At 51.9% G+C, this 12,756-nt stretch overlaps 1 protein-coding gene across 6 annotated transcripts in view; it reads right to left on the bottom strand.

Moving 5' to 3' along the window:
• Positions 1–12,756, bottom strand: part of ITPK1 (inositol-tetrakisphosphate 1-kinase) — a 185,157-nt gene that overhangs the window by 59,377 nt on the left and 113,024 nt on the right. The window lies entirely within an intron of this gene.

The raw sequence follows: 12,756 nt of genomic DNA, 5'->3' as shown, positions 1-12,756 counted from the left end.
AAAGGAGCCCACCCTTGCTCTCAACCTCCATGATTCTAAGGACAAAACTGGAATGCTGGTGTGATGAGAGGGGGGTCTCGGGGAAAAAGCTGGCCTCAAGAAGGCCTCAACCAGCTGCTGCAGGTTGAATTTGTCCTCTAAATACACGCTCAAGTCCTAACCCTTCAGCACTTGTGAACGTGGCCTTATTTATAAGGAAACAGGGTCTTTGTGGATGGAATGGAGTTAGGACTCCATATGGATGGACCACACCATATGGGTGGGCCCGAATCCCCTGGCTGGATTTCTTAGGAGAGAAATCTGAACACAGACACAGGGAGGAGGCCACGTGGAGACAGACAGCTGCAGTGACGTGCCTACAAGCCAAGGAGGGCGGAAGGTGCCCACCACCACCGGGAGCCAGGAAAGGGGCAGGGAAGCTTCGTCCTCAGGGCCTCTGGAGGGAGCCACTGCTGACGCCCTGACTGGAGCTGTTGGCCCCCAGGGCTGGGAGATTTCTGTAGCGTTAAAAGCCTCCCCGTTTGTGATACTTGGTTATGACAGCCGGAGGAAACAGACATGCCAGCGTGATTCCTCCGCCCAGCCAGCCCCCCTGCCCTCCGCTCACCCACTCCACAGCCTGTCAGTGAGGCCCGCACAGCCCGGGGAAACACATCCCAGTGCTGCCTTCCTAGTGAACCTTATGGACAGAAAGAAAGACCATTTGGAATTATTTTTCTTCAGTGAACTTATTTTGGTCCTAGTGACCACTTGTTAAGCCAAAAGCCACTTTTAACACAAAAACCAGAGACTCATATTCCTACTTCTGCTCTGAAATTGGTCTCTCCTTGGATTTCGCGGCAGAGTATCTGGCCCTGAGCTCCTTTCTGTCTTTCTGTCTGAATGTTTAAAGACTTCCTCTGGCCTCAGTGGTGGCCGGCATAACCTAGGGGAGGCCTCGCATTCCAGTCCTCACGCCTGTGACTCTCCTCACCCCTTAGCCATCCTCTCCCTGCACACAAGTGTGAGGACCTAGATGCGGGGCAGAACCCTCCGGCCGTCAGCAAGCCATTTGGCCACCAACCTACTGCCTGTAGACAGTGAAGCAGGCACTGATGCGGGAGAGCCCACGTCTGCCGCCCACACGGAGCGTGGGGACTAGCCGAGGAGTCTCCTTAAGGAAGGTTTTATCTAGAGCTGCCCTGGGGCCAAGCGGCCATGCCCAGTGCCTCTCTCCTGACAGTCTCAGCCTCACCCAAGCGCCTGCACCTGATCCCTCATCTCATTTGGGGGCTCTCCATGGGCAACTACCCCTCTCGGCAGCATTCCGTCATCAGAGCTTGTTCTTTTAAATGCAGTCCACGCTTCCACGAGAGCAGGTCATTCATGAGGCCCTCCCCGCCAAGACTCACACATATGTATGAAATCATATTCACAGCCCAACATTAATAGCTGGGTGCAGTGGCACAAGCCCCTAGTCCCAGCTACTTGGGAGGCTGAGGTGGGAGGCTCACTCAGGCTCAGGAGATTGAGGCTGCAGCAATGCACAATAGTGCCACTGCACTCCAGCCTCGGCAATAGAGTGAGACCCTGTCTCCAAAAAAAATAAAGAAAGAAAAATAAATATCAACATTAAAAGGTCATCCACTCAGCTAGAAACCATCATTCTGAGCAAACTATCGCAACGACAGAAAACCAAACACCGCATGTTCTCACTCATAGGTGGGAATTGAACAATGAGAACACTTGGACATAGGGTGGGGAACATCACACACCAGGGCCTGTCGTGGGGTGGGGGGAGGGGGGAGGGATAGCATTAGGAGATATACCTAATGTAAATGACGAGTTAACGGGTGCAGCACACCAACATGACACATGTATACATATGTAACAAACCTGCACGTTGTGCACATGTACCCTAGAACTTAAATAGAAAAAAAAAAAGGTCATCCACTCAAAAGACTTCACATCACTGACAGTGCTCAGGGCATTATGTGGGGTACAGCAGATACTCGGATGATCAAAAGCCTTCTCTGCTTTACCCCACCAGATCTATGGTCCTGGCCAGCAAGTTCATGTCCTCGGTTATGAGTTAAAGGCACTTGGCTGTCCTCACTCCCTTCCCCTAAACACACCAGGAAGCAGCCTGGTGTAGTGGGAAGGCTATGTGACCAAGAGTCAAGAAACCCAGGCGCTTGGTGTCATCACCTCTCAGAGTCACCTTTGGGCAAGTCACTTGGCTTCTCAGGGTCTCAGTCTCCTCATCTGTGACATGAAGAGTACTGCAGATGCCCTTAGGGTCTCTGTAAAGATGGCCTCTAGTTCCAAGGGTGTAAACAGACTGAGAAAATGAAGAGTGTATTTGTAAAGGTAAACTTGAAGGCTTCACAGGGGAGCTGTTCTAGAACGGGATGGACCACCAGCTAGAGGCATTCCAGGTAACGGGAGGGCCACCCACGCATTCACTGCCTTCCTTCCAAAAGGGGGCCAACAGCCGAGCATGTGGATGGGATGACCCAATTCTCCCTCAGCAACTGAGGCCGCTTAGAACACAGACATGCTCCTTTCTCCCCTCGAAGTCCCAAGAAGAGTCTCTGCTCAGCTCCGAATAAATGAGGGCGATTCTGATTCCATGTTTATGCGTTAGGACAGTGACCTTTAAAGAGAGAACTCAGATTCATTAAGACATGAAGTTAAGCCAAACTCATGAGGGAAAGAGGCTACATGAAACCAAAGGGGAAAACATCTGAGAAGCAGGCACCAACAAGCTTTTGACTGGGGATGAAAGCATCAGCATTAACAGAAGAATTCTTCCTAAACACGATCTCTTCTGGGATGGGAACAGAGAGGGCAAAGAATTTTTCCAGTCACCTCACTATCCACAAGCGGACTTTGTGCCAAGCTTTCCAGCTTATCTATTATACTGAGGGCCTCGTGCATTTTTCACAAGTCTCTTAGAATTACCAATCTGCTGGGCGGGTGAGCACCCCGTACCATTTTATCACCACTCAGAAGAAGAAAGGCACCGCCGTCTCCATGGCAAATGGTAAGCACATGTTCCCTCACAGGGCCTGCCAGCTAAAGGACACCAAGAGTGGGATCCTGGAGCTAACAAGGGCAGCCTGGCTCTAGGCAGAAACATTCAGCCCCTGCCAGGATGAGGGCTGGAACACACCTGGGGTAGAGTGTCATGGTGCCCGCCTACAGCACAAGCTCCCTCAGGGTTTTCAGAGGCCCCAAGCCCATGGAATGATGCCAACAGAGACAACTGGCCCTTTGCTAAGCTACCACTGAGAATCTGAGCAGAATGAGATGAACGTCAGAGATACTCTTTCCTCCTCGAACCTCACAGGCAGGAAATGAGCAGGGAGTGAGACACAGGGATTTGCTCCTTCTAATGGAAAATGCTGTCAGAGTCCTGAGTTCAGATTCTGCCTCTGACGTTGATTCTGTGTCTGGAGTTAACCCTCTGAGACTCGCCCTGGGTAAGGTCCATTCTGAATAAAGCCTACCCGAGGCAGCTGCTATGGGCATCATGGAGATCATGGATGTGAAAGCAGTTTGTAGACACAAAAATGAAAGGATTCTCATTACCCTGCAACACCTGGGCTCCTAGGGCCAAACCTGACGCAAGGTCTCGGGGCTTACCCTGCCTTGCCCTGTGCAGCCAACCCCAGAGAAGCCAGCTGTGCCTATGGAAGGGGGCTGTGGTTCTGGCCCATGCCCACCCTCCTGCTGATGCCTGGGGTGCAACACAACCTCCCAACCCCACCGGCAGCCCAGGCTCCAGGCAGCGACCTTCCAGGGGATTCATTTTTCAGAGATGCAACTCAAAAAGGACTTACAGATTAAATAGGAATCTGGGATGTGTTTCAAAACAATCCAGGTCGGGGGCAGGGACAGAAGTAGGTGAGGGACGGATGAAATGAGAGTGGCTGTAGCTGCTGATGCATGAGGCTGGGAGTTGGTACCTGGGAGCACGTTGTGGCATTCTCTCTTCTCAAATGTTTTCAATGTCCCATAACACAAAGTTTAGGGGGAAATGGGAGGCAGGTAACCAGATCTTCCCCTTCAACCCTGCACCCCTAGGTGTGCCAGAAACAGATTCAAACACCAACACTATCTTTCAAGAAGAAATAAGAGCCAGCTACCCAGATGGGAAAGACAACGAGAGATTAATTATAGTAAGGATAATAATAATAATGATGATCATAATCAGTAATCATTTAAAAATAAAGGCAGTGGCCACTTACCTGGGACTTGCTATATGCACACTGCTGGACAAAAGGGTTTTCAAACACTGCTTCTTTCAATATAAAAACGTTATTGGGTAAAAGCCCAAACTATAAAACTTTTAGAAGAAAACACGGTCATAAATCTTCATGACCTTGGATTAAACAACCGTTTCTTAAATGTGACCCCAAAAGCACAAGACAGAAAAAGAAACAGATGAAGTGGACATCATGGAAACTGGAAACCTCTGTGAGTTCCAGCCCCCATCTGCCCTAGGCCTGTGCTCTGAGGAGAGCCTGTGCGTGACCCGGCTGGCAGAGGCCCAGGGGCCCGGACTGACCCCTAAGCCAGCAGGGATGGCTGTGCGCAAGGCAAGTCCTGGCAGGTCTCGCAGCACCTTCCCGTATTTGTGGGTCCCCACAGCACAGTGAGGGTGGCAGGGCTTCTCCCCATTTTTCTCAGGACGCTGAGACTCTGAGAGGTTTTGGTCAGAGACAAAGTCCCGGGCTCCGGCCCTGCCCATCCTAACAGCTTGCTCCTTCCTTCACTCAGGACCCAGGGGCTGAAATTCTGCCCACTGGGCTGCATGGCCTGAGCGCCAAGCGGGTACTATGGCAGGGCTGGGAAGGTCCTGCTCCACACGCTGCTTAGGAAATCTCTCCTCCAGTGGGCGGGGAGGCTGGAAGGGAGGAAAAGACCCCACACAGAGCCTGGAAACCCTTCCTCCTTGCTGGGCTTCAGCTCCCTTCTCTGTAGAGTGAGGGCTGATGGCATGAAGGGGCTGCATGCCAGGAAGCTGGAGGCCGCCAGGCCCAGTTAACTGGGCCTTCCTCATTGTGAGCCTGGGCCTCACCTGTAAATGCAGATTGTACTTGTTCTTACCTCATAGGATTTTTATTAAAAACAGCCTGATTGAGGTATCATTCACATACTACACAATTTACCCCAAAGCAAGGGCTGTTGGAATATTAACAGGGTTGTGCAACGATCAGCTCGATTTTAGAACATTTTCATCCCGTCAGAAGGAAATCCCATTCCCTTTCACTCTCAGCCCCAAGTCTAGCCTCTGGCAACCACACATCTACTTTCTGTCTGGGTAGATCTGCCTATTCTGGGCATTTCCTTCAAGCGAAGCCATGTGATGTGTCGTCCTTCATGACTGGCTCCTTTTGCTCACATCGTGGTTTAAAATGCATCCATGTCGTAGCATGCAGCAGTGCTTCATTCTTCTTCAAGACCAAATAGTACTTCATGGTATGGTGTAGCGTATTTTGTTTATCCATTCGTCATTGGATGGAATTTGGGTTGTTTCCATTTTTTGGCTGTTAGGAACAATGCCGCTGTGAACATATACGTGTATAAATTTTTGTGTAAACATACATTTTCACTTCTCTTGGGTGTATAAATTGAAATGAAAATATAAAAGACCTCAAGATTTGGCTCGTCAGGCATGGATGTTTTAAATCATAGTCATAATGATCCACCATAGTATACAAGTGTAGCACTTTTCTGGTTCAACAAGGGCAGTGACACAAAATACTGCATTTGATTCTCAGAGCAGCCCCACGGTTTGTAGAGCAAATGCCTCTGTTTTTATTCCCATTTTATAAATAAAGAAACCAAGTTTCTGAAAGGCAATGTGACTGGCTCAAGGTCAAACACAACCAGCTGGGGGGCTTTGCCAGGATTCAAAATCAGTCATTCCAGTGTCAAACCCCAGGCCACTACAGTGCACCTAGTCACCTACAGAAACAGGCTCAGGCCGGGCGCGGTGGCTCTCGCCTGTAATCCCAGCACTTTGCGAGGCAGAGGCGGGCGGATCACAAGGTCAGGAGATCGAGACCATCCTGGCTAACACGGTGAAACCCAGTCTCTACTAAAAATACAAAAAATTAGCAGGGCATAGTGGCGGGCGCCTGTAGTCCCAGCTACTCAGGAGGCTGAGGCAGGAGAATGGCGTGAACCCAGGAGGTGGAGCTTGCAGTGAGCCAAGATTGTGCCACTGCACTCCAGCCTGAGCGACAGAGCAAGACTCCGTCTCAAAAAGAAAAAAAAAAGAAACACAGGCTCTGTGACTGAACTGCTGTGAATCCCCAGAAAGGCTAGGGAGCACCTGAAAGCTAAACGCTAGTGAACCTGACATATCACAGTGGCTCGCGGTGTCTCGTGCCTGTAATCCCAGCACTTTGGAAGGCTGAGGCAGGTGGATCACCTGAGGTCAGGAGTTTGAAACCTACCTGGTCAACATAGCAAAACCCCCCACAAAAATACAAAAATGGCCGGGCATGGTGGTGCACGCCTGTAATCCCAGCTACTCAGGAGGCTGAGGCAGGAGAATTGCTTGAACATGGGAGGCAGAGGCTGCAGTGAGCTGAGATTGCACCACTCCACTCCACTCCAGCCTGAACGATAAAGTGAGACTCCAACCAAAAAAAAAAAAAAAAAAAAAAAAAAAAAAAAAAAGGGCTGGGCACAGTGGCTCACGCCTGTAATCCCACCACTTTGGGAGGCTGAAGCGGGAGTATCACAAGGTTAGGAGTTCAAAACCAGCCAGTTAGAGACCAGCCTGGCCAACATGGTGAAACCCCGTCTCTACTAAAAATACAAAAATTAGCCAGGCATGGTGGTGGGCGCCTGTAATCCCACCTACTCAAGAGGCTGAGACAGGAGAGTCACTTGTACCCGGGAGGCAGAGGTTGCATGAGCTGAGATCGTGCCACTGCACTCCAGCCTGGGTGACAGAGCAAGAATCTGTCTCAGGAAAAAAAAAAAACCGGCAAGCACAGGCCTGAAAGCCAGTGTGGGCCTGCCTGGAGTTTGCTTCTCGGTACTCCAGCTTTCCATGTGAAATAGATCAAGCATCAGAGGGGGCTCAATTCCGTCACCTCCCCCATGGCCACAGCAGCATTGGCTGGGGATGACGACAGCCTCCTGTACTGAACCCAACAGGATTCTAGAATCCTGACCACCACCTGGCTCCAGAAGGAGATAGGTGTCGGCACCAAGGCGAATCCAGCATACCATGCCCAGAGGAAACTTCCCAGCCGACTCTAGGATCCACTGCATCAGGGCCTGTGTGTTCAGTTAATACTAGGCTACCCCATTAACACCAGTGATTCTACCCTTGACAGAAGAACTGAAATTACTTCCTTATGGCTGTTAAAAGTACTCACAGGGGCTTTCATGGGAAAGGAAGCAACCCTGGGCTCACTCAGCACAATTTCACTCCCCTGGCTCCTCCTGAGAGCACAGCCAAGCCTAGCTGAGGGCCACAAGGCCTGGCCTTTCCACCAGCTCCTCCGCACCCAGTGCCGGGTGAAACTCTGGAAGTCTCTGGTTCCTGAAGCCTTGGCATCTTGACGAGGTCCTGCCAAGATTCCAGGGTGAGTTATAAACATGCTCACCACGCACAGGTCACAGACCTATACACCTTGCAGGAATAGACACATTTCCCCCTTAAAACAACCCTATGTAGATCCCATTAGCAGCCCCATTTCACAAAGAAACTAGGCCTGGCCAGGTGTGGTGGCTCACGCCTGTAATTCCAGCATTCTGTGAGGCCAAGGCAAGTGGACTGCTTGAGTCTGAGAGTTCAAGACCAGCCTGGGCAACATAGCGAGACCCTGTCTCTACAAAAAATTAAAAATTAGCCAGGCATGGTGTTGCGCACCTACTCAGGAGGCTGAGGTGGGAGAATCACTTGAGCTGGGAAGGTCGGGGCTCCAGTGAGCCGTAATCACGACATTGCACTCAGCCGGGGCATTACAGTGAGACCCTGTCTCAAAATAAAATAAAAATAAAAAAGAAAACAAAGTAGGGCTCAAAGCACCTAGTACGTGGCCAGGGCTCTCCCTGCCAGCGTTGGCCAAGATGGGGTCTGAACCCAGGGCCTCTGGCTCCAGAGCCCTCCAGTCAAAGACCCAAGGCATGGAAGGCCTGGTGAAATGAAAAGCATCTCAGCTCTAACTAGGGCCAGGGTTGCTCTGCAGCATTTCAAGAAAAAGGGAAGCTTTTCTCATGTTCATTACCCAAAGGCGAGGCCACCAGCCTGGCAGTCCAGGGAGGCCGGGTGTGTTCCATTTGGGGTTAGCACGAGGTAAAGCATCCAAGAAAAAAAATACCAGATCCAGTTTGCAATTTCCTTTCCCAGAGGGAAAGGCACAGATGGTCAGAACTAGCAAAACCCAGATGGACCCTTCGTCCAGCCCCCATCTTTTCGGAAAGGGGAAAGGAAGTGGTAGCGAGGCCAGGGTCGCAAGGGAGAGTAGCAGAGCTGAGACTGCAGCTCCATTTCCACTGTTCCTCCCAACCCATGGTCCTCACTGGTTCTTTGTTCTCTCAAAGCCACAGCTGGACCAGAGGCTCTGCATCTCTTCCCAGCCCTGGAGCAAGACAGATGAAAGCAAATGGAAGACACACACCCCTTAGGACAGTAAATACACGACATAACTGAAGCCACAGTCCACAGGGCCTCTGTGAGGAGGGTCCACGTGGCGCAGGGGGAAGAGCGTGTCAGGGCCAACACTGCGCTTATGCACAAGAGGGCTCCCAGGGAAGCTGTGAATGAAGGAGTGGCCCCTGCAGGGGGAGGACTAACAGACACAACAGTGTCAAGAGCAGTTGTACTTTCGAAGGCAGAAAGTGTGGTTCAGCAGAAAGCAAAGCCTCTCCCTGGGAGGTCAGGTCACATGGGGATGGGGGTGGGGCCGGGCCAGGCAATGCTTTCTGGGAAGGACAAGTAATGAACTCTCTTGGCAGACCACTGCAACCGTGAAACCAACCCCTGTTGATTAACTTGTCATCAACCAAGGCCAGCCGAACATCCCCCAGGCAAAGCCTTCCTGGCACCTCCCAGAACACCTGCCTGTTGATTACAGCTTACAGAAAACCACATGCCACAGACAGTCCTGGGAAATCGACACTAGGCCTGGGTGCAACAGAATGTGCCAGGCGGCCAGGCTGGCATAGGGTTGGAGTTGGAGATGCATGCAGGTAAACCTTGGAGGTGGGCTCTCAAGAGCCAAAAGAAGGTTGCAGCAGCATCCACTGTATGCTGGGACAGGACCACCAAGCCTAGCTACCCAAGGTGTCATTCACAAAGCCTACCACTGGGCTGGGCAGCGTGCAACCTATGTAACAGTCCCTGACAGTCAGCCAAGGCTTCTGCCTGCCCATCACTGTCAGATAATCTTTTGCAGCCCAGCTACACCTGGCTAACTTAACCCCAACGCATGGGTCCTGGGGCACTGTGCAAGTTGAAACAAACACGGAGTCAAGAAACTTGGGTTACAAGTCCTAGAACTGCCATTCCCTTTACGTGTGTTTCTGAAAGTCACTTAAGTTATTTGTATCTCAGTTTCCCATCTGTAAGATGTGTGGGCTAGAATAACTCATTTATAACATCCGTTCTGCCTCTTAAGTTCTAGATTATTTGATTTTGTGATGTGATGAACAAACCAAAAACAGAGCTGTTAGGCCCCTGAACGGAGCCAAGAGACATTCAAACACAGGAGTCAGGTCCTGCTGTCCTCAGAGCACACCCACGGCACGGTCACTGCATGCATCCCAGTCGCCTGCAAGCCAGTGAGATCCATGCCCACCACAGGTGAGGGAGGGAGGCCAGCAGGAGGCACACCCTGATGGGCAGTGGACAGCTGTGCGTTGGCAACAGGCACCGACCACCAGCCCAAGCAAAGCTGTCCTCTAAGGCTGCGGTTCCCTGCGGTCTCTGTTTTGCCTGGACTCAGTCCTAGTGGGTTGAGGGCATTTCCTCACTCCTTCTTTCCTAACTTTTCTAAACTGGCTCCTTGGGAGAGTTGAGCTCCCCCATCAGCAGACACTTGGGTCTTAAGCAACCCTCATTTGTATTCCAGAGAAATCTCCCACGTCTGAGCACTCAGCCTGAGGCCTCCAGACAGTACAAGAGCAGAAAGAGTGGCAGCCTCTGAGAAGCACGTGTGAGAGCTTGTGAGTGCGTGTGTGTGTAAGAATGAGTGTGAGAGCATGTGTGTGTGTGCGCGCGTGTGTGGTGATGGATGTCACCTATTCAGCTATAGAGCAGCCACATTCTCCCCACCCTCCCAGAGGCTCCTAAGTGGCGGCCGTGTGGCTGAGCAAAGGAGAGGCGTGGGGCTGACCAGCAATAAAGGAGCAGGGAAGTGTGGGTGCAGGGGGCACAGGGTTGGGGGCTGGGGAGGAGCCTGCTGAGGTTGGTGATGTCAACCACAAAGGGTCACAGGCATGGGCCAGGGGAAAAAGGACACTCCAAGCAGAGGGGACAGCAAAAGCCGAGGTCTGGGGTGAGGGAGCCCAGCACATTCACGGGCCTGCTGGGGGCCTGGCGGGGCTGGGGCGGACGGCAGTCTCAACATGAAAACTGAGGACAAGGTAGAGAGCAGGAGACGGACCACCTGAGGAGTTTGGACTTGACCCTAAAGCAACAGGGTCCTGAGCTGGGAAGTGACAAGGACAGCTATGGGTTATGGAGTGACCAGTCCAGCAGCCTGCAAGGCCACAGGATGGAGCTGGGGATGGATGCGGTCTTGGTGGTGTGTCAGATGTGGTGCTGGCCTTAGGGGTATGTGTGCTGGACCTCACTGTTCAGGAAGAACTGATGGGCTGCCTTCATCTTTTATACAGTGATCTCTGTGATCTGGTAGAGCTGGCAAAAAGAAAACTCTGATGCAATCTGCCTCTAGGCCTATTAGCTCCTGCGAGCCAATATTTAAACCCATGAGCTCAGGCTGGGGTGGTCAGACACGGAGTGCGGAAGAGAAAAGTGAAGGATGAGAACACAGCACCAGACAGGGGCAAGATGGCCCAGATGCAGGGTCCGGGCAAACCAAGTGAGGCAGCATGACACCACCCTTCCCAGGGCCTGGAGCTCCCAGCAGCAAAACCAACAGGCAAGAGGAGGAGACTGCCAGGATCTTGGCACCCTCTAACGTTTTGTGACTCCATGCTAAGGTAAACTGATTAGAGACGCTTCCTAAGGTGGTGGAAAGGGACCAGTCCTTGGTTGGTGGCAGTGTAACTGGCACTGCTTCTGCAGAGAGAAACCAGACAACAGCCAAAATTCAGAATGTGCAAACTCAGCATCCCGATTCCTAGGTGTTTATCCTACAGAATTCCTCACCTGTGTACCCAAAAATACATGTACTAGGCTATTCACTACAGCATGTTTCTAAAACATGATCAGAAATGACCTAAGTATACACCAGTAGAGAGCTGGCTTGGTAAAGGACAGGGAGGCCATTTAACATGCAGCCATTAGAATGAGGCTGCCTGCAAAAGACTAAGGTGAGATCACTTCCAGGGCATACCGTACAGCCCCATTGTACAGGGGCTGTGTAGTGAGGAAGACTGTCTGTGTTCAGTCCCACAGAACCCCCTGGAAAGGCTCCAGGCCACTGGAACTGATGGCTGCCCCCCAAGACAGGAAGCGGCTGGCTGGGCAGCAGAGGGACTCTGTTCACAAACTTGTTCCAAATGCACGTGCCAGCTCGTTCAGGACTGCTGAGAGCCCAGCAGTGGTGCACAGGGCAAGCCACACTTAGGGTCCATCAGACTCACAGTCCATGTGCAAGCTGGCCAAACTCGGTGTCCCAGGCCCAACAAGGGGTGGGGGAAACGCTGGAGCCCTGGGAAGGGCTGGGGAAGCTTCCTTGGAGCAGATGCCAACAACGACCCATCCCCTCCCTGGTGAACAGAATGAATATAGAATAAGGGATTCAAAGCAACCAGGCTCCAGCCTCCAGAGTGAATGAACTGTACATGATTCTCCATTCCAGATTGGGGGAAGGCATTAAAAGGGGCTGTGTGGGGCGGAGCAGGGCAGGGGCCCGAGCACGCAGACAAACGGGGCACCTGGAATGTGATTCTGCATGCAGACCCCACTGTATTTCCTGTGGCCTGCAGGTCACAGGCACCCCCATCCTGAAGGTGGGTGCCACCCACAGTGGTCACTTCAGGTCATCCTCCCACGGGGGCTACTGAGGCATTACAGTGTCATGCTCCTCACTTAGCCGCCTGGCATGTGGTGTGAGCCATGGCTGGGAGAAACCACAGGCTCTCTGGGGGAGAAACTGTTGTTCAAGAGCCAGCAGAAAGACCCATGCAAAACAATGGTGTTCAGGCCAAAAAATAACCCTGACCGCTACAGAGGAGAGGGCTGGAAGGAAACAGAACACTATTATTTGGAGACAGCAAACTCCCCCTTTTTCCAGGCCTGCCACTGAAAACAATACCTCCCCTCTGTCCCCAGATTTCACACCAAACTTTTATGAGCTTTCTCCACCTTCTGTCAGCGGGAGGCAGGCAAGGTGCCCAGCCAGAGCTATTCCCCTGACAAATATCACATGCTCTGTCACAGCACCATCGCACTAGTCAGCTCCTCTAGGCGACCAGGGAAGTATCCCGCAGGATGAAGGGACAGCTGGGATTTCCACGCAGATGGAGCTGGAAGGGGTCAGTCATCTGGCCCACTGTCACAGCTACCAGCTGAACAAGAGGAGGACAAGAAAGGGCCTGCCTGCCCAAGGTCAC

This window comes from Symphalangus syndactylus, chromosome 8 (assembly GCF_028878055.3).
Source record: "Symphalangus syndactylus isolate Jambi chromosome 8, NHGRI_mSymSyn1-v2.1_pri, whole genome shotgun sequence".
NCBI classification, from domain to species: Eukaryota; Metazoa; Chordata; class Mammalia; order Primates; family Hylobatidae; genus Symphalangus; species Symphalangus syndactylus.
Note: the sequence above shows the minus strand (reverse complement) of the source record. Positions and strands in the feature narration are given on the sequence as shown.